Raw genomic sequence first — 21,467 nt, 5'->3', positions numbered from 1 at the left:
TTTTTTTTTTTAATTCATGGAAGACAATAATGACAGTGTAGTAGTATGATGGAGGTTGTGGTTGGCAGATGTCTAAGGTAGCCTCCAATGATCCCTTCCTGTGGTAGTAACACCCCTTGTGGAATCCCTCCATTTGAGGGTGGACTAAACCCAGTGACTTGTTTGTAACCAATAGAGTACAACATAGGTGATGAGATGTCACATGATTAGGTTACAAAAGATTATAATGTCTTTCTTGATGGTAGACTCCCTTCATTGCAGTTTTCACTTGTACACCTTGATAAAGCAAGACATCATTAGGGAGAGGTCCACATGGCAAGAAACTGAAGGAGGTCTCCAGCCAACTGCCATCAGAAACTGAGACTCTCTGTCCAGCAGCCGTTGAGGAACTCAATCACGCCAACTGCTACCTGAGTGTGCTTGGAAGCCTGTGCTTCTCCAATGGAGCTTTCAGATGGGACCACAGATGCTTTGTGGCACATTGATTACAGCCTTGTAATACACTATAAAACAAAAGATCCAGATAAGCAGTGCCCACATTTCTGACTCACAGAAACTTGGAGATAATAAATATGGGTTGTTTTAAGCCAGTAGATTTAGGGTACTTTGCTATGCAGCAATTGATAGCTAATACAGAGGAATTTACTGATAATGGATGGCTAAGTCAGCAATCCTAGAGTTAATTGTCTTTCTCTGGATTGATTATGTATCAAGCCCAATTTCAACCATCCTCAAAACCTGGTGTGGACTCAACAGCGATTGCAAACCACTTTGAACTATCTTCTTTGTGTATCTTGGAAATGAAATATTTCTTTTCCGTCATCTCCATTTTGCAGCCTAACCTGAACAAAGCACACAGAGCCTTTAAAAAGGAGGAAGATTGAAAACGGAAATGAGATGTGAAAGCATGAATTCAAAGAGAGAATATCCCATGTTGTAGCCTGTAACCGTGGAAACAGTAACTCCAGTACTTGGGGTTCCTTCCAATCATTTTACCATAAATTATAATTGGAATGCATTATAAAAGAAAAATTGGAGTCAACTTACATCACTAATTTGGGAACACATTCTTTGTGTAGAATTAATTGAAAAATTACTTTTAAACAACAGACAGTTGTCTTATTGTGTTAGTTCATAATTGAGGAAGTGCATAACAAAAGACATTTCCTCTGTCAAAGAAAAATTGAGGTGAGTTAAATATTTGATTATATGGATATTGTCCTCTTTTATTTTTTTGTACTAAATCCATTTTTAACCTATTATAGGAAATTATATAAATAGTAAATGAGAGCCTATATTTTATGGGGTTATATAATTCAGTTTCACAGCCCAACAGTATCTCTTTGCAGTTTCCCTTACCAATCTAACTTACCACAACAGGCAAAACTTTTTAAAAAGCTTAAATGGATAGCCTTTTTCCTTCAGAATTTCGTAGATCTTTAAATATCTCAATTTTCATTGTGACAACTTAAAGGAATACGTTTTTTTTTATGCAGATTCTCCAGAGTGGCTCTCTCAACAACCCTCTGAAGTAGTATTTTATTGATCTCAATTTACATATGAATTGGCATACAGAGGCATATAGAGAATAAACAACTTTCCAAGGTCAAATAGCAAAGGATAAATTCATACACAGGCAACCTGTTCTCAAAGCCCATTGACCTAAGCTTTATGGCATACTGGCCAGTATCACACATTGAACACTGATTTTTTTTTACCTGTGCTGCTTCCTCTCTCTTGATCGCCTCTCCTTCCCTCCCTTTCCCTCCCCTCTCCCCCCACCACCCCTTAATCTATGTATCTATTTCCACCCCCCCCTTCTCTGCAGTTTGCAAACTTTGTAAACATCTCTTATTTTACCTATTTTTCCTGGTTATTTCAGACTGTCAGCTTTTACCAATAATGAATAAACATGATCTTAGAAAAGTTTCTACCACCAACAATATTCATGCTATTTATTTGTGCTCTTTATTTTGATATCCACCATTAACTAGAATCTTAAGATATTTTAACTATGAGCAGACCCTGGGCTGAGTTAATAAGGAAGATAGCAGTTTGGTGTTTCTAAAAACTGAGTAAAGAATATTATAAATTACAAACTCTGCCCCCACCCATTACGTCTACTTGTGTCCCACTTCCAGCTCAAACAGCTAGTGCTCCTGTAACCTCTCAAATATCCTCCTCTTTCAGATATTTGAGCTGGAAAGCTGAGAATAAAGTCTATCAGGGATAACCTCTAAATCTTGATGTAGGTTTCAGCCTAATGAACATGCTTGGCCAAAGCAGTTGTACAGGGTGCTTGTAATCAAGCACGAGTGCTTGTAATCAAGAAGTTGGCTCTCGAGGGCGTTTCAGAATCTTGAGCATCTGCTTTATTTAACTGCTCACAGAATGTCATGTTAGCATTAGCACCTTTATCCATTTATAAGCAAGATTGTTTTTCATTAAAATCACAATTATACTTGATCCAGCTTCCTTTTTTATTCACGTTATATGGTGATTTATTATTTGAAAGTATTTAATGAAAATATTTATGGAAGTGTATCAGGAGGTAAAATCAGAATTGCCCAAACTAAAAACTATGAATGAATAAAGGTGATTCTTTTTTAAAAAGCTATGCAAAAACAACCTTTCCCAGAGGGAACTTATTTTCTAGTGAAAAGCAACCTCGTGGATTGGTGAAATGCAGAGGTCTGTTTCTTGATTTGGCTGAATTCTTTATTTTTCTGTGGCAAGTAAAATATCTTATTTTGAAAGTTGAAAATGTGTCCAAGTCATGTCAATCTACTGGGAAAAAATATAAAAATACAGATGCTAAGGATCATGAAGCTAACTGAGTAATCTGACTAACTCTGTCTGGACAAACAACTTTTTTAAACCATTTAGTCACAGTGATCTAAGATGGGGATGACAGATCCATTTATAAATAGCTCTTTCCTTGTTCTGTAGCTCCTCTGTGATTTCTGCAGCTCTTGATTCGATTCACTCAGTAATTATTAAATGCAAATATAAAGGACAATTATTCTTGCCCACATTACTAAATTGCCCACTTTGACATTACAAAAGAGTAATTTTGATAGTTTTCATCCAATAATACTGTCCTTAAAAGACTAAACCACTGTAGATGTTTTTAGAACATTGGCTAAATATGTCTTTATCTTTCTTGTATCCCCAAGCTTAAAAAGCATCATAGAAGAATTTTTTGGAAACTATTTATTCAACATTTTCTTAAACCATCATTATATTTTCTAAGGTATATATTTCACATTTCTTATCAGATCCCAGAACACATCAATCCCAGTGATTTCCCTTTTATTTCTCTTTATCTTCCCAGATCTAGCTTGTATCTTTGGGGATTTTCCTCTTTTAAAATTTAAGTCAGTGCTTTTTTCCTTGTTATAAAATAATATTGGATATCTTTTTGCAAACTCATAATTAACGTAAAATTTCCAAGGAAGAATTTCCCTTCTAGAAGTCTTGGATTTCCTAGCTCATCTGCTTTTATCACCCATTTGCAGTTTGTATCTGTTAGGAAATGACCAGAAACATACAACATACACTCAAAATAGTTGTTAGAATATTTACATTGTAAATAATATACATATAGTTTTCTAAGACAAACTATATGCCTCACCCACAACACACACACACACACACACACAGCCTTACCAACCAATTCCTTAGAATTCTATGATACCAATTTTACTCTAGAGTAAAGGGTGTATATTTGCTGTAGAAATGACATTTAGCAATATCCATTTGCCTGATGTGTATTAAGAAAGCAAGGATAAGACAGTTCTGCTCCTTTCACGTATATCTGGTACAGCTTTGTCAGACATGTGAAAGATTAAGCACTAAGACTGAACTGAAATTTCTAAGGCTAGAAATAATAACAAACTTGTATGGTATAGAGACCAGAACCATTTGTTTTCAGCTTTACAACACTACCCATATGGTATACACACTGTTCTATTTTCATGTTTACATTTTTCTATTTCTTCCATACAAATGGTGTGTATGGACCTACTTTGAAATGTACTTACTTAACATGTGGCTGAAAAATATGATTGAGACAAAATACTATTTTTTAGATGAAATAAATCCAAATAGCTCACAAGACAGCGTAAAACCACCGCATTTCAGTGGGTGGTTTTCCCAAACATATACCTTACATTTATATATGACAGAAGAGTATTATAAATGTTATTGTATATCATCTAAATGGTTCCGCCCTTTGATAAATATGTAACTTAGAAAGATACTCTTGTTTTTTACATTTATAATTCTTGCAAATCATTTTGTAATAGAGTTTGGTAGAGTTTGGTAAACTGATGTCTGATGAAGGAGGTTTCTATAGGTGCATGGATTTGGCTCGTCAATGTTTTACATTCTGTTTTATCAATTATATCTTTTCCCCTAAGGGCAATATGATTCCATTTTAAAAGTAAGGCACCTTTAGGGAAAGTAGCAGTGGAATAGGAAAAAAGAAATCTTTCTTTAGTCTCAAAGGAATCTGAGTTCAAATTTTAACACCACCAATGCCAATTGCCAATGTGAATCAAGTCACTTGTTCTCTCTTATCTTTAATTTCATTAAGTGCATAATAGGGCAGTGGCATGGGGGGTGGTGGTGGATTATCTCCATATTGGAGGGCTCTAGCAGAATCCAGTGATTATCTACAGAGTTCCTAGCATAATCTCCTGTTCATAAGCAGTGTTCCCCAAACGCTAATGCCATATTTGCGTTTCTAAAGAATTTTTGAAAAACCTTTTTTTCTTTATGATTTTATGCTAAGAGATATAGAGGGGATGTTTTAGTTTATTCTGCTTTGCAAAACAAAACAAGACAACAAAAACAGTAAAAAATATACTCCTTTCAAACTTGAAAATTGAAATTAGAACAGAGTACCAGCCTTGGATTAAAAAGATATCATGGAAGTTTTGTCAGGGCTTTCAACTACCCTCTCAGAACTTGTAAACAAATTCCATAAGATCAATGTGTTTTAAGAAATGAAATTCAACATAATATGACAGCCTTTCTTGCGAACTCTTGGATTTAATTAACCAGTGAAACAAATTTACAGCCAACCTGTTTATTGACTGTATCCCAAAGCTTTGCCAAAGCACAGTACGGACAATATAAACCTCCCATAGCAATATCTTGCTTCACATAACATTTTTTCAGTTCCTTGGGGAATATTCATGAAAGATTTTCTCTGACTTGTATTTATTTGTACTGAAGCATGTCGCTATTAAAATGACTGCATCATCGGTTGAGTTATGAACAGTGCCATCACATAATTATGCGGGCTCTCAGGAATAGCAGGTAAACCTGAAAAGCATCAATATATACTGTCTTAAAATAACTGTACACACAAATACACAACAACCCGTTTTACACATGGAAACTACCCACTGCAGGCTTACTACTTTGAATTTAGGAATAGTGGTAATAAATATTGTTGGTGTTAATGCTGAGAATTTCAGTCTGACAGTTAAACTCAGCACTTTGGTTTTAATGGAATGTCCTGAAAAACAGCCCATACTTTTTTGGCTGATATAGCTCCAGTTACTAATTGCTTTAATTCTGCCATCAAAGAAATCCATCAACATCCCCTAGTCCTATATACTTATTTAAGCTATCACTTTGGGATTCACACTGGCACAGAGATATAATAATTGAACTTAGAGGGATAAGAAAGAAGATAAAATAAATCATATGCCAACTGAGTGTAGTAGGGATTGAACATGGAATGTCTACATGTTATTACAGCTTATCTTCTGAAGAACGCTTATATTAGATAGGTATCATCATCTGATCATTCTGTAAATATAAACAAAACACATTCACAGACGTTTAGTAAATGGCCCAAGATCATATAGTTTGTAAGAGATAGACACCTGATTTAAATGCGTTTCTTTTCAAACAAATGTATATAACAAAACAGAAACAGTCTCACAGATACAGAGAACAAACTAGTGGTTACTAGTGGGGAGAGGGAGGAGGGAAAGGGCAAGATAGGGATAGGGGATTAGGAGATACAAACTACTATGTGTAAAATAAATAAGCAACAAGGATATATTGTACAGCACAGGGAAGTATAGCCATTATTTTCTAATAACTTTAAATGCAGTGTAATCTATAAAAATATTGAATCACTATGTTGTACACCTGAAACTAATATAAATCAGCTGTACTTCAACAAAAAACAAATAAATAAATATGTGTTTTTCATGTGACTCCAAATATTAGCTCTACCTGGCCTTGATCTTAAGGGAAATAGAAATAGGTAGAAGATGTGGCTGGTAACAGACAGATACCCATACAGAAAGAAACTAAGAATGTAAATTAATACTGTTCTATCTGGCTCTTTAGCAATGAATGATTTGTTTCAAAGCTTCCTCAAATAAGTAGACTGAGGGTGTGTAGACTAGCTGACTGAGATGGAGACAGGTCCAAGATTACCTGTGGCCTCTCCTAGAGAGGAAATGTGAGGTGGTAAAGTGGGCCAGGGCTCTGAGTCAGATGGAAGTGAATTCACGTCAGTGATGCAGTATGTGTCCTTGGGCAAGTGACTTGACTTCATCTGCCTCTATCTGCCTCTATTAAAGCGGAGGGACAATGTCAGCGAGAATTACTGATAAGTGTCTCTCAGCATGTTTGAGAAAGAAATGAGAAATATTTGCAGCATCTTACACAATCCATTACACAGAGTATGTATTTAAACTATATTAACTAATTATATTAGCTCTTTCCCTGCTCCTTTTGATATTTTTTAAAGTTGTTTCTTTCTTTTGGATCCTGTGAGATAGCTACAGTTTTATCTTTAAATCTGTTTTTTTTCTCTTGGCAAGCGAAACAGCAATCACACCTTCATCTGACTAATATGCACATGTGTCATCCAAATAGTTATTTGTTCCCAATGACAGTGCTTACTAGAGAGGTGTGATTGTCAAAATACTAGCCATTTGGAATAATACATCCACATATTACGTAAACACCTCTTGTTCCCAAGTGTTTGATACATATGTTTAATGTATGAAAGTGAGAGACTGATATGCATATATAATTGTAGCAACTCAGATATGTAAGGGAGAAAAATGCCACCAGAACTACATGACTTGCAGCTGTTGTGTTTCCATTCTGTGAATAAGATATGGACAAAAACAATAAAGAAAGAAAGAAAGTAGGTTAGCATGAGTGGCTAGAATTCCCGAAATTCTATCGGTAAAATAAAAAGTACAGTTCTATGGTTAAATTAAAAACGCAGAGAAGGTAGACATGTTTCAAATGAAGTATGGGCATCACTAATTTCTTATTCTTGTCAGTGTTCTTCAAGCACTATTGCTGAGAATGGTTAGGAAAGAATTGAGGATCAGATAAATTGGCATGTATGGGGGATAAATCATGGAAAACAGAGTGAATAAAAACAAGGAAAAGAATGGGAGCAGGAAAGTTGAATAGACTAGATAGACACACACTGAATGAGATCCCAGTGACAACAGAATGTACTTCCTACGCTCAGAGCTCCTTTTTTCCTTCTGGAGACGTCCATCAGCAGATCCCTTCATGCATTTGATCAGCACTTTTGAAAATTGACACCAATCTGTTTAGGTATTAAAGAAAAAGGAATGTATCAACAAGTGTCAGAAATGAGGAATTACGTGACATTAAAATGATTCCCTTATAACATTATTACCAAAGGGTCTTGATTATACTAATGTCCATCACTAAAATACAAAGTAGATAAATAAGATGTGGATTTCTAAATTTATTGAAAACAAAATTCCTTCACCACAGTGCTTATGATGGAAACTAACAAATATACTCTAAGACGTGCATTAGACACTTAACTTACAAACATTATGTGTAATTGCTGTATGCTAGAGCCCTTGGTTCTCAAAAGATGTTCTGTCCCCTGCTATCCACCCCCACGTGAGGGCAACTAGAAATGCAAATTGCCATTTTTTGGATTGTCACAGTGACTGTTGGATGGGGATGGCTAAGGGTATATATAGTTCTCCAAGCCACAGATACTAAATGTTCTGCAGTTCCATCCATTAATGAACTGACACCCCTGCCTTCAACCCCTAATGCCAATAAGGGCTCTATTTACAAACAACTTGCTAAACACATATTTGAGGATGCTTTTTAGTGGAAAGTCCCACTTAAAATACATTGATATTTGTTTGGGTCATTTGTTAGTTCTTGTGTATAACACTTAAGCAATGACTGTTTATATCACATAAACAATATACATATTTGATGCTCAGCGATGCAGGTTAAAAATTATTACAAAAGGCAGAAAAGTATATTCAGTGTATATTAAGAGGGTGGTACCACAGAAACACTGGGCTTCCTAAATTGCTTTCTGATCATGTTAATCCACTTCTCTGAATCCATCACTGAATCCTTAATATTTATATAAAAAGTGAAAATTACTTAAACTGATATATTCAAGGTTCTTCAATCTGCCTTTGCAGATCTGTTGCTTATTAGCCTCTTCCCAGAATTCCTGTACTCTAACCAATTCATTGCTTGTCTTAAATACTTTTTAGGTTCTTGTCCTGTACATTTGCCTGCATTGTACTTTCTGCCTGGAAAACCCTTTCCCAGTCTTCTATACATGTCTCAGTCCAACCTATTTTATCATTCTAAGCTTTGCTAAAAAGCCAAAATCTTCATGAAAATGTTCCTCATCCTATTTTCTGAAAATGGAAAATAATTTCTTACTTTTTGAAAATTACTATTGTTTTCTGTGCTTATGATATTTGTTATTCTCTATGTTGTATTAGAATTACTTTTGCATATCTCTTTATTTCTCTATCTAAATTAAAAATACTTATAGAAATGGATTTGTATCTTGCTCATCTTTGCAGCCTCATAGCACCTTAAAGCCTCCACACACATAGTTGACACTTAATGAATAATTGCTGAATTAATTACGAGGCCTTAAAAAGCAGGTCTAGGGGACAGAAGTAAAAGAAGTGACTTAGGAGGAAGGAAAGGAGTGTTAGTACTGGATAGTAAACACACTTCTATGCATGGTTCAATGGCTTCTGAATTCACTGATGTTGAATTTAAAGGAATTTAAAGGAGTTGAATTTAAACTCTTGTCATCAATCCTTAGATCACCCAGTTATCATCCTAGGACATACTGTCCTGTCCAGAACTGACCAATTTGCTCTCATTTTGAAAGGTATTCATCTTTTGTCAAGGCCTTTCAATCTCTGATCCTTGATCTTGTGTCATACTCAAACAACTATCAAGCCTGAATCAGTCTTCTCATAAATTGTTTCATGAAGTTTTCCTCTTATTCTGTAATTAAACAGTTATTAGTAACTCCTTTCTTCATAGGTTATTTCCAGTCCTTTATATAGTAACTATTCTCCTATTTGAAAATGCCAAATGGTCTCTTTTTCATTTCTTCAAATAAATTAACAGTCCTTTCATAATTTTTATTATACTAATCCACTTTTAAATCTTTCAGTCATCTGTGCTTCTCCCATATGCAAATGTACAGTCTATTACCTGGAACATAAGGTTCTTAACCAGGTATGGTGTTGTGTGACTCAGACTTCAATTGGATTCTGAAAGCTACTGGTTAATAGCCAATAAATTGAATGATTATCCCAGTCACAGAGTATATCAAAATAAATATGTTCCAGTAAAACTTTGAAGTCATCATAGGAAGTAAAGCATTTTTCAACATTCGATATATTTCTCTTTTTGACATTCATATTATTTTTCAGGTATACTAATCTTGTTTTGTTAAGCTGGATACATAGCTGACACACACTTCTCCCCTTAATAACTGTTAGTTCTGTATGGCTGAAACTAAATATCAAAAATGATGGGAGAAAGATGGGGTGACAGTATTGGAAAGAACTGTCTAAAAGGTTTTGAATTGTGCTTCAAAAATAAGGCAGCAAATTCACTCTTTCTCTTGTTAGTAAACCATGCCATCCAATAGAATCAGTACCTTCTGTTCATTAATCTCAAGGTTTGCTGTCCAGCATGGACCTCTTTGCATTTTGTAGGTAATGCCAAAAAGAAACAAAAATAAATTCTCTCTTTAGCATCCAGTATGGTTTATTGCTGTTTGCTTTTTGACATTTAACAATGATCTCACTCCTACCAGTGATAGGTCATTGAAACAAAACACATAATACACCCAATCAAAATCTTATTATCCTCCTTTAACGCAGGCTCTTTACATACTGTCTCTCTGATATTTGCAGCCTCTTGTATGGAAAGAGTCATTTTGTGGATTCATAATACAATAAATCTTTGTAAATAACTTGATTTCTATCTATCTTTCTAGAATTGGTGATATATTTATACTCTTTTGTATTATTGTCAACACAAAGTAGGACACATATATAGGGGGATGAATTGTGACCCCAAAAACATAAATCCAAGCCCTAAATCTGGTACCTGTGATCTTTTTTTGGAAATAAGATCTTTGCAGATGTAATTAAGTTAAGGGTCTTGAGGTGAAATTATCCTGGATTTAGGGTGGGCTTTGAATCCAATGACTGTTGTACTTATAAGAGTAGAGAGCTGGAGATTTGAGACACAGAAAAATAAAGGGAAGGTCATGTGAAGACAGTGACAGAGATTAGAAGTATGCAGCTACAAACCAAGGAATTCCAAGAGTTTCCAGGAGCTACCAGAATTTGCATCAAGAAAAGATGTACTTTGAATCCTAGCTTGGATATCTTAGCTCAGAACCTTAGATAAGTTACTGAAATTATTCGTCTCTTTATTCATAAAAATGAAATTTAAAAAATCATTCTCATGGAGTTATTGTGGGGATAAAAGAAAATTACTTACATAACTGTCTAGAATTTTGTGGTTTGATTTAAAATATAATAAATATTTCTTCTTATCAAAAATATTTTTCTCAGAACTTTTCAATATTTCATTGAAACACAGTGTACAAAATGCACATGCAAATTAATACTCTTTTCCTTTAAACTCTTTTTAATTTGAAAATAATAATTGCCAAGTCAATCACTTATCTCAAAGTTATGCTTCAGTTGAAGTCTTTTCTAGATAGTAAAGCATTCATGCAGATAAAAATGTTTCTTACTTCTTAGCCACTGTTTCTCACATCTGATTTTGAATATGCTTGGGAGATGATATAATTATAAGGCTTAATTAGTAGTCAGAAGAATAAAGTCATATTTCTCCACATTAGCAATATGTCAGTACAAAAACACTGAAGCTTTCAGAGAAATGAGATCACAAATGTTTAGTGCTTGTTAGGTCAGACAACCCAATGAAAAATGTACCATTTTTGTGTGTATGCTGATTTACAAAAATGTAATAGAGATAGTCAGATGAAGGGGTTGAAGATTCATTAAGTTTGCAAAAAACTCTTTAATTGCTAGTTAGATAGGAGTACATCAAATTCAAATTAGAAACAATTAGCTCTCTTTCTCCTAAGCAGTTAATAATGAGAGAAGATACTTGAAGGGATAATGATATTTCGAAGCTCTCTTTTGGGTAGATTTGAGTATCAGGTATTTCTTTCCATAAAAGTAATTTAACAGCAACAACAGCAATAGGACGATTGTTTCTTCTGGAAAGACATCAGTTAGTCTATCTTGACAGCCCTAGTGATGGGAATATGTAACTCCAATGTGCCCCAACACTCCATTTACCTGTACTTTATTTCTTTGCCTCCACCTAAGCTGAGATCCTTGAGAGCACAGGCTGTGAGCAGTTCCACACTGAGTTATATTGGAGGGTGAAACAAAAGAAAAATCAGTAATACTTGTCCTCTCTTTTAATACTTGATATTTTGTTCATCACAGATTTTTTGCACTGTCTTTCATTTTTTTTAAATGCTGCCTTAAAAACTATTATTTATCTCGAGTACTGTGTTTTTGGTACCTCCTGAAATGCCACACTTTAGGAGAGGAATTAAGGCAAAATTCAGTGACGTTTAGAATCCTCTATATTGTATTGGGGTCCCCTGTTATTTGCTATATGCATTTTGATGATATGAAAATTTATTTAATATGTTGATCTGTAAATTTGCTTTAAATAGGATTAGGGATTCTTAATTAATGCAAATCTAAAATTATGTTCCGCCTAGGATGAATATTGTATACAATAGTATAGCATCATATATCTATTGAAAAATTACTCTGTGCAAGAAGCAACACATAGTCATTCTAATCTAACTTGGCTATAGTAAATTTGTAAAAAAATGATTTGTCCATGCTATTAAAAAAGCAAGCTTACAGAGGAAATGTGATTTGAGGTTTGCATTTATGGTTCACTACAGATTGTACATTATATTAAAAATACATTGAATACTAAAACTGGTAAATCCTGTCAGCCACTAGTAGTGGCTTTCAGACCAGCATACCTAGTGTCTTCTCTCCTAGTTCAGTTCTGGCCTCCTTATTGACTTGTATAGGTCAGAAAAATTAATATTAAAAAAATGGAATCACATATCATAACTACCTGACATTAAATTCGTTCATTTAGTCAAGAATTTTAAGAATAGGCTCTGAGAATAGTACTCACAAAAACATATGATATGATCATAAACAAATGTTCTGGAAATAGAGTGGTGATGAGTGGGAGGGGAATGTTTATAGTATTGTATACAAAGTAACAAATTGTTTTTTCTAGTTCAGAGCAGTGTCTCTAAAATGATTCTTGCCTTGGAATATCATCTCTAATTTCAGAAGTCAAGGAGGTCTGTAGTCTTTCCATCAGAGAGAAACCCAATTTTGCAGTAGTATTAGTAGTAGTAGTAATAATAATAATAATAATGTACTATTCAATAACTGCAGGTGATTTTGCCAAGTGCATTTCAGCAGTGAGTGAGCATTCCTCGAATGCAGCTCTGCATGAATCTGTCCATTTATTAAAAGGGAAAAATGGCTATAAATAGAGTAGTATGATGTGTTTCTCCTTTAAATTCTGAACTTTGTGTAGTGTGAAGAGAGTGAGAATTTTGTACAATTTTAATACACTAGTTATGGAACTAGAAAGTACAGACCGGACTAAGGTATGAATTAACATGATAGGAAGCAGAAAAGTATATCTATAAAAAAAGAATAGAGTCCGGACACAAAGAATCAAATTTTGGCTGAGATTTTCACAAGTGATATAATGACAGGGATTGAAAATTAATTTAAGAACCATATCATGGACATTGACTGTGTAGCTTTTCTATTGCTGCATTATAAGCCATAACAAAACATAAGGATGTAAAACAACAAAAAAATGTTCTTATCTCTCACTAGTCTGTGAGATAATTTGACTCAACTTTGCAGTTTTTCTGATCCATGTGATATTGGCTGAGCCAAAGTCAAATGGCTGTGGAATGTCAGGCCATTAGGACAATCCCAGATTGGCCTGGAACAGTCAAGATTGTTCACTACCATGGTTGGCTGCTGGCTGAGAGCTCACAGGGGACCTGCAATAAGAGCAAGTTAGTTCTCCATATGTGACTTGGCCTTCTCACACTGCAGCTTCAAGATTCAAGAGGAAGAAAGGAGAAGCAGTCAGTCATCTTAAAGCCTGGGTTTCTAGAATGTCACTTCTGCCATATTCCATCGGTCAAAGTCAGTCAAAAAAGCTAGCCCTGATTTAAGGGGAAGGTAAATAAGTTCTACCTCTTGATGTGAGGTGTTGCATAAGCCTAGAGATCAGAGTAATTGTTGGACGCTGCCATTGGACAGTGTCAGCTACCACATTACTTAATATATGTTTATCTTTAAGTTGACAGTTTAATAGCCTGGGTCTGTTTCATTGCATAGCATAGGCCCATATTTTCTAAAATTGCCCCGTTATTTTTGTTTTTATTTGAAAACCTGAAATTAAAATAACTCCTTTATTGATTTTTAAAGATAGCTGTTTGAACCATACAAAATCAGTTAATAAATCCTGTAATGTTAGAATGGGCAAACCAAGTGTCTATATAATAGTATGGCATGTACTATCCATGGCAGTGTAGAAAATACAGTCTTTTTTGTGGTGTTGGAAGCTACAGGACTGGAGTTATGAAAAGCTGCAAGTAGAGAGTTGGCTTTAACTCAGGGTAAACATTGTTAAGTTGCTTGATTTCTTGGAACCTTTGTTTCCTCTTTTATTAAAGAGAAATCCTAACATACTAGTGAACATTTCTTATCTAACAATGTAGCCACTATTTTATAACTATCCTCATCTAATAGCACCCAAATTTTGTTAGGGTAACTACTCATTCCCCAAACAGCCCAGTGTGGGCTTTTTGTGATTTAACTAATTTTTGCATTTCACCCTTCTGGCCAAAATGATGGAGTCAGGAGTAAACTTGTAACTCAAACCAATCCAAAGGGAATAAATTTAAGAACAGTTGGAAGACTGAGACAAAGAAAACATTTCTTTCTCTGGACATAAACAAAGATCATGTGCACTAGGAGTTGTTACCAGTGCTATTCCATACTGAAGGAGAACTGTCTTACCATGAAGATGATGATATGGAGTTCAAAGAAGAGGAAATGAAAAATTCCATCCTTAGTGATGCTGTTGTGCTACTGGACCTACCTTTTGAAACTGAAGCTACCTCTACTTTAGGACATTTCACATTTGAGAGTCAATAGGAACCTTATTGTTCTGAATCTCCCTGTATTGGAATTTCTGATACTAGCAAAATTAAAAGTCTTAAAAATGTATGTATTTTTCATAAGGTTGTATTGAGGATGAAATTTAATAAGTTTTATAAAACATTAAGCACAGTGGCATATAAACAAAGAATCTTTTAGGGTTTTTTTTCTTTTACTCAGTATGTTGAAAAATGGCAATATTTCTAGTCCATCAAACTATTTTAATGTTTTCTCAAGAATGAGATTAAATTTTTTTTATTTAGCTATTGAACAAAAGAAAAAATCCTGAGAGTTTGACTCCATTTGACTTTAATTTAAATACATAAGGTAGAGCTGTCTGCAGTTACAAGCTTACCTACCAGATGAATATGGTATAAATAAAAAACACAGTAAAAATGTAATTACAGAAGCTGGTTAATTTTTTTGAAAGGAGTTTATGTTGGATAAGAAAGAGCTGATTTCTGCTACTTTTTATGATTACGGTATTCTATTTATATTCTCAGCACTGAATTAATTTCCTTGTCTAACGCTCACCTTGCTGAGGATCCTTATAAAATACTTTAATGACTTGAGTACATAAATCATCTGTGAACACAAATACTCTGCAGGGAGCTTTTTTAAGATTTTAGAGTGGTAGATAAGTCACTCAAAGCCTTCATGCCCCATTTTTTTTAATATATCAAAGTGAAAAAATAACAGTTGCCCTTTTCATAGACTTAACAGTGGTGAAACCTTAAAAAAACATCAAAAGTAAAATAAAGCATTGCATAGAGAGCTATGTCATGTATTATAAACAAAGTCTGCCAAACATAGGTTTAGCATTAGTGTTCACTTTTGTGATTTTTAACCATAAGCTAGCCTCATTCCTGAATTGTTAATGAACTTTATGCCTATAGGCAAATATCCCTATTATGAATGAGAATTTCCTGAAGCCTATACTATAATATAGTTGGGCTGAAATTTGAGAATTCACAGCTACTTGTTAAAAACCAGACTAAAAACTAATTCATTCACATCTTTCATTAACTGTAGATATTCACATACATTGTTCTGAATTCTAATTTTTAAATATTTTATATATTTTTATTCTGATATAGAAGAAAAATTTCTTAAAATGCCCAGCCTTTCTTAGTTTTCTCTGCTTTGATCACCAGAATCAGAACCAATACAGGTGAACATCAATTTTAAAATAAATAAGTAAAAGTGTTGTAGTTCTGTAATGTGTGTGAGTCATAATTAAATACTTAAATTTATTAGAGGTTCTCACACATGTAACAAGTTCATTCATTCAGGTGGCAGATACTTGTCAATCACAGGGAGAGTTACTAGGTATTGAATAAACACTCCTTAATTTACTAGTTGGTAAAACTTCATTTTCATATATTGAATTTGCTTAAAGTGAATCCCATCTATATTCTCATTCAGCAGGAGCATCACAAACTTCCACTTGCATAGACACACCAAACTTTTTAATCTAAATTAGAATCATTGAAGGGAACATAAAGACTCATCTATTATGTAATTGGTAATATAGTTGTAATTTTCAGTTTCTTTAAAACCATATATCTCTTGCAGCCTGCACATCTAACTCATTGTTTGTTGGAGAACTGAGGAAAGCACATTTGTATAGGTTGCTTTATTCTCACCATTCATCATAGAGATAAAATTAGGAAACATCAAAATCCCATCAAGACAGAAGGGAATCACAGGTCAAGATCATGAAAAGGAAATTGATTCAAGAACCATGATTCTGATCTGAGATCTAAAACAATAATCTAGCGTTTGTGGAATTTAATTTCTCTAAGCCTGTGTTTTACTTTTGTTAAATGAAAGATAACAGTAACTTTTAGGCTCTCAAGGTAAGTACATAAAGAATTATTAAGCCAAAGATGAACTAACCAACAGAATAACTATTCAGGTATAAATCAGAAGGTAACATACCAAAAAGCTATTTGCAAGTTCTGTATTCACACTTTAACTCTCTAGGAGAGCTTCTGGGTCTTAACTACGTAAAACATTCTGCCTCTTTGATAATCTAGCTAGGTTTCCTGCTTCTTTTCACTCTACAATAGCACAACCGATTCTTAGGACTTTCCACTGACCACCACCACCATCATGTTATTCTGGTCCCAGTATTTAAATCAGTCCTTGTCTACTGCCTGATTCATTTCTTCATCATACACTTTGATCAATCCATATCATGAGCTCTGGCCATCTAAGAACAGAATTATTTTGTTATAACTATTACAGTTTAATTTTGATGGCTAGTGAGAAGACCAAGAGAAAGAGAAATATTTTTCACTAGATATGTAATATTTCATCTTTGATTTCTCTTCTCCATATAAATATCTGAAAATCATTATTTTGTCATAAATGGCTCCATAGAGATAAATCCAGTGCCTTCAAAATTTCCTTTCCATGATATGGGATATTTGAAATGGCTTTTACTGGTACCTGTGGCCTGTTAAGATAGCTCATTCCTTAAAAGGCTAAAGAAGAAAATATGTAATTATTAAGGATTCTTTTCTCATGTTCAGATGAGGTGGAAGGAACTGAAAAGGAATAAAAGCTTACTTACATAAAATGAATTTTTTACTTGAAAAATAATAAATATCAATGAACTGTATCATAATTATTAAAATAACCAAATCTAATTCTAAAGTTTTCTGAACATAATGGAAATCATCTTAACCTTTTTCCCTACTGATAACCTTGCTTTAAAAAATTTACATCAACTTTGAAACAATCCCAGAGTATGTGGAATAATTAACAGAACTGTAATCACTGTTGTAAACCTCCTGAGAACATTCACTGTAATAAAATTGGCATATTAAGTATACAGAAAAAAAAAATCTGGTGCAACTAAACATGATTAATGATAAACCAACTAATTTCACATGCAAAGAATATTAAACAGCTGTGGACTTTGACTAGTATCAAACTTCCCATTAATCTGATCCTTTGATAAAAGGAGACATACCAGCATATACCTTATTTTGCTCAAATATTCGAATCTTATAATCTCGCTGTTTTATAGTGGATTTTTGTTGGCTACTTAGAGTGGAAATAGACTCTCAAAATTTGATGAGGCCATAGTACAGAAGGTAGCTTCCAAGATTCTTAAGTGTATTTTCCAATGCTCAATCCTGACAGAAAAATTTGGAAATCCCTCATTTGTCCCGATGTTATTATGTAGATAATCTCTTCTAAGTGACTTCAACATTGTGGTCAGTGTGTCTCCACGGCCTTGCAATTTTTAAGTAATTTGGTGACTACTGGTTATGCCCTTAGCTCTTTCATAAGCTCATTTTTAGAAAAATTCTAAAATTGAGAGAAATAAATTTCATAATGTCTCACCCATGTGTTTTCTATTAACCATGGAACTTTTATCCAAATAAAGGACAGGAAATGGGCATAGTCATTATGTTAGAGGAAGGACAGTGCCTCTTTATTATGCATCTTAAGTCCTATGATTCAAAAATGGTCTTTTTTACTGTGTAATGAACTACTTTTGATTCCAGTGATGTTTTCTCTGAGGAAGCTTCTGCTTTTGCAGTGACAATAACTAGGACCATGATATGAGTAGGCAGAATGCACATTATTTATTTGGCCTGAGGAAGGTACCACCCAAGATTACTCCCCTGTATATGCCTGAAACATAACCATCAACTGTACATTGCTTTGTATTTCAAGGATCAACTTTTTGAATTTCTTGCTCTTATGTTCTTTTTCACTGTACTTTTTTCTTTGCCTTTCCTTTTATGTTTCTTAATTTTCATAGCCTTAGTGTTAATCTCTTTTAAAGTCCATAAACGTATATTGGAACTACACATGGGAATTGAACAGACATCTTTAAATTACATCCTTAATATTACTGGTAGCTGCCTTTGGATTTTCAACATGCAACCTGGTCAGCAGGAGTAAACTTGGGACTCTAGCTGAGGGACTCAACCCAAGTAATAGCAGCAATGACAGCAAACCTTAACTGAGAAATTAATATGCACCAGACACCTTGGTAAACACTATAACAAGAGCTGCCTGACAGTTATTAACTCTACAGGAAATGAAGGCTTAATGGGCTTAGCTATCCTGTCTAACTCATAGCTGGTAAGTGGTAGGTCCAGATCTTTCTGAGGGCAACTACTACCCTAAATTACTGACCAGCATGACTGAGCCAGTGTGCCCCATGCTTGAAGCAACCACTCCAGCCTTTACAAGTGAGTCTTCATTGTAATTGAGGCTTGCATATGGGATTCCAGTAGAATGACTCATAAATAGGATAACCTCCTTGAAATTAATTCTGAGTATATCTTGAAATCGAATATCTCCTCTGTGTTCTCTCTTTTTTTTTTTATAAACCCTGGTGCCTACTTACTTCAATAAATGGGATCTTTCTTTAATACAAACTAACAGTTTTTACTGGGATTCTAAATAAATAACAGTTTTTACTGGGATTCTAAATAGTGTTGACTATTTAGCCTGTTTTATATACCTGTGTACTGTGATATCCTTTATACTTGCATAGAAGCTTATTTTATTTTTACCTTTTGCTACTATTTATTAAATATAAGTGATAACATTGTTGATGATGATTATGTTGTATAGGTCTGATTCTCTTCTAGATTTTTAAAATTAACCTAATTATTTTTTTTAACATCAGATCATACTGGGGAAATGTCATCTATCTTTTTATGAGAAACTGAGTTACAAAACTATAGTGCCCAGAGTAGTTTTGGCAGAAAATTCATAATGTATAGTTGTGCTGAGGACTGAGTCACAAGAAATTGTCACCACTTACCACAAATTAAACATTGTCTTACCCATGTATGCTTTTTTTGTATCTCAATATATTTTTAATCTGGCCAATTTCTAAATGTAAATACAGACTCCTTGTTTTCTTTTTAAATTATTTTAAATTAAAGAGGAAAAATATCAATTTAATTAGACTATAATGAATGTTTACAGTTATTTCCTTGTTTGGTTTACAGCATCAAACAAATGTATCAGAATGCAGATAATAGGAAATCCCATCAAAATTGATACTATCTCATTTATATAAATTGGTATACTGACAAAATTAAGTTAAAGTGGTTTTTTATCTTTATATCTCCTTGAGTCTTAACTCACTTATAGTATCTACTTTTTATCACTTTTAAAAAAAATTTTTATATCTTTCCTAGTCTTATTACTCTTTTTAGCTGCTGAAGGGTAATTTTTGAACTGCTACTTTTCTGTTTCTTCTTTCAGCTTGGCTCTTGTTTCCTTCTCTCTGCACCATCACATCACTACCTGTCACCCTCATCTCACTAAAACATGGCATTCCTTTTTGTGAAACTTTGGTCAGATCTCTTGTGATCCTTAGCTCGAGTAGAGAAATTTCTCCAAATACACAATGATTAAAATAAAAAAAAAGAGTTCTCAGATAACAAAAGAGACATATGACAGCCAATGAGCTTAAAAAAATTAATGTAGTAGAATTAAAGATGAGAATAGGAAATGGATAGGAAGCCAGAAAAGAGCTGAAAAGGTATTTGGTGAAAATTCATATTACTGCCTATAAGAATTAGGGAAAAAATCAAAATGGAAAATATGTACCATACCTGCTCAACATTCTTTAAACCTCTCAATGAATTCAAAAGTGAGAATCTTTAAAGCATTTGCTCCTGAAATTTTCAAAAATATGAAGAACTATCACTGTATTTCTTGGGAACTCCCCAACAGTGAAGCATATTTACTGCTGTAATAACAAAATGACAGTTTGTGCCAGCCTAGGCTTTCTGGCCCATTCTTCAAGTATACACAATCAAAAGTTGAAATCCAGTAAGATTTAAGAAGGTAGCTTTTCAAATAGTTTCAGGAGCTGCTAGAAAGCAGACTACTTGAAATTGGCTTTAAAAATAAATAAATAAATAAACAGGCAAACAAACAAACTCCAAACACCACATGAAGGTTGTAGAAGGGTATAGATGTTCAAGAGCAGAGGAAATTAAATTACAGCCAAGCTAAAACCCATGCAAGATCTATCATTTGATGGCTACTCATTTTATCTGTACTCTCAAATGTATGAAACAGAATAGGTTAAAAATAAAATGACTCGGAAAACAGAATTCTCCTGTTTTGGTTCCTTAACAGTGTACTTCGGGCATTCAAGTTAATACAAGAAAAAGAGGAAAAGAAAACAGGCTATAACCTAATTAGTAATAATATATGTTGCTCATTTATCCTGTTTTACAATATAGCATGTATAAATTAAACCACTTTAGGTTTTCTTTTTTCCCCTCCTAAAAAATTTGTACATGAAAGAAAAGCAAATCTAGGATCTGATTCTTTTTCTGTTTCTTTAAAAATACAATTTATCTCCATATACTTTGTATGAGATAAAAGATTAAAAATTGAGATTTATATCATATATGCCTCATTTTCAAGTAACTTATCTATTCTTTTTTCCTTTGTAGGAACAAAACTGTTGGATTTAGTTATTTTCAATGTGGCAACAGAAAGATGACTGAAAACTAGAATATCATAAGGTGAAGTTTATCTCTCCTCCCCCTAAATCTGGACTGACCTATGACTGCTTTGACCAATAGAGTGTGGCAGAAATAATGCCACACCAGTTTGGGGCTTAGCATTTGAAAGAATTGTAGCTTCTGCTTTGGTCCTATGGAGCCATCAGCCAACATAAAAGTATGACTGTCCTACTGGAGAGACCACATGGAGAGGCCTGAGATTACATGGTGAAGATGAAGGGGCCAGCTGAATCCTGCCTTCTAGCTGTCACCTCCAAGATGCCACACATGTAAGTAAAACCATCTTGGACACTCCAGACCTGCCCTAAGTCACCCTAGTTAATCTCAG

Source organism: Delphinus delphis, chromosome 8 (assembly GCF_949987515.2).
Source record: "Delphinus delphis chromosome 8, mDelDel1.2, whole genome shotgun sequence".
Classification (NCBI taxonomy): domain Eukaryota; kingdom Metazoa; phylum Chordata; class Mammalia; order Artiodactyla; family Delphinidae; genus Delphinus; species Delphinus delphis.
The sequence above is the reverse complement of the archived record's forward strand: the minus strand, read 5'-3'. Positions refer to the sequence as shown.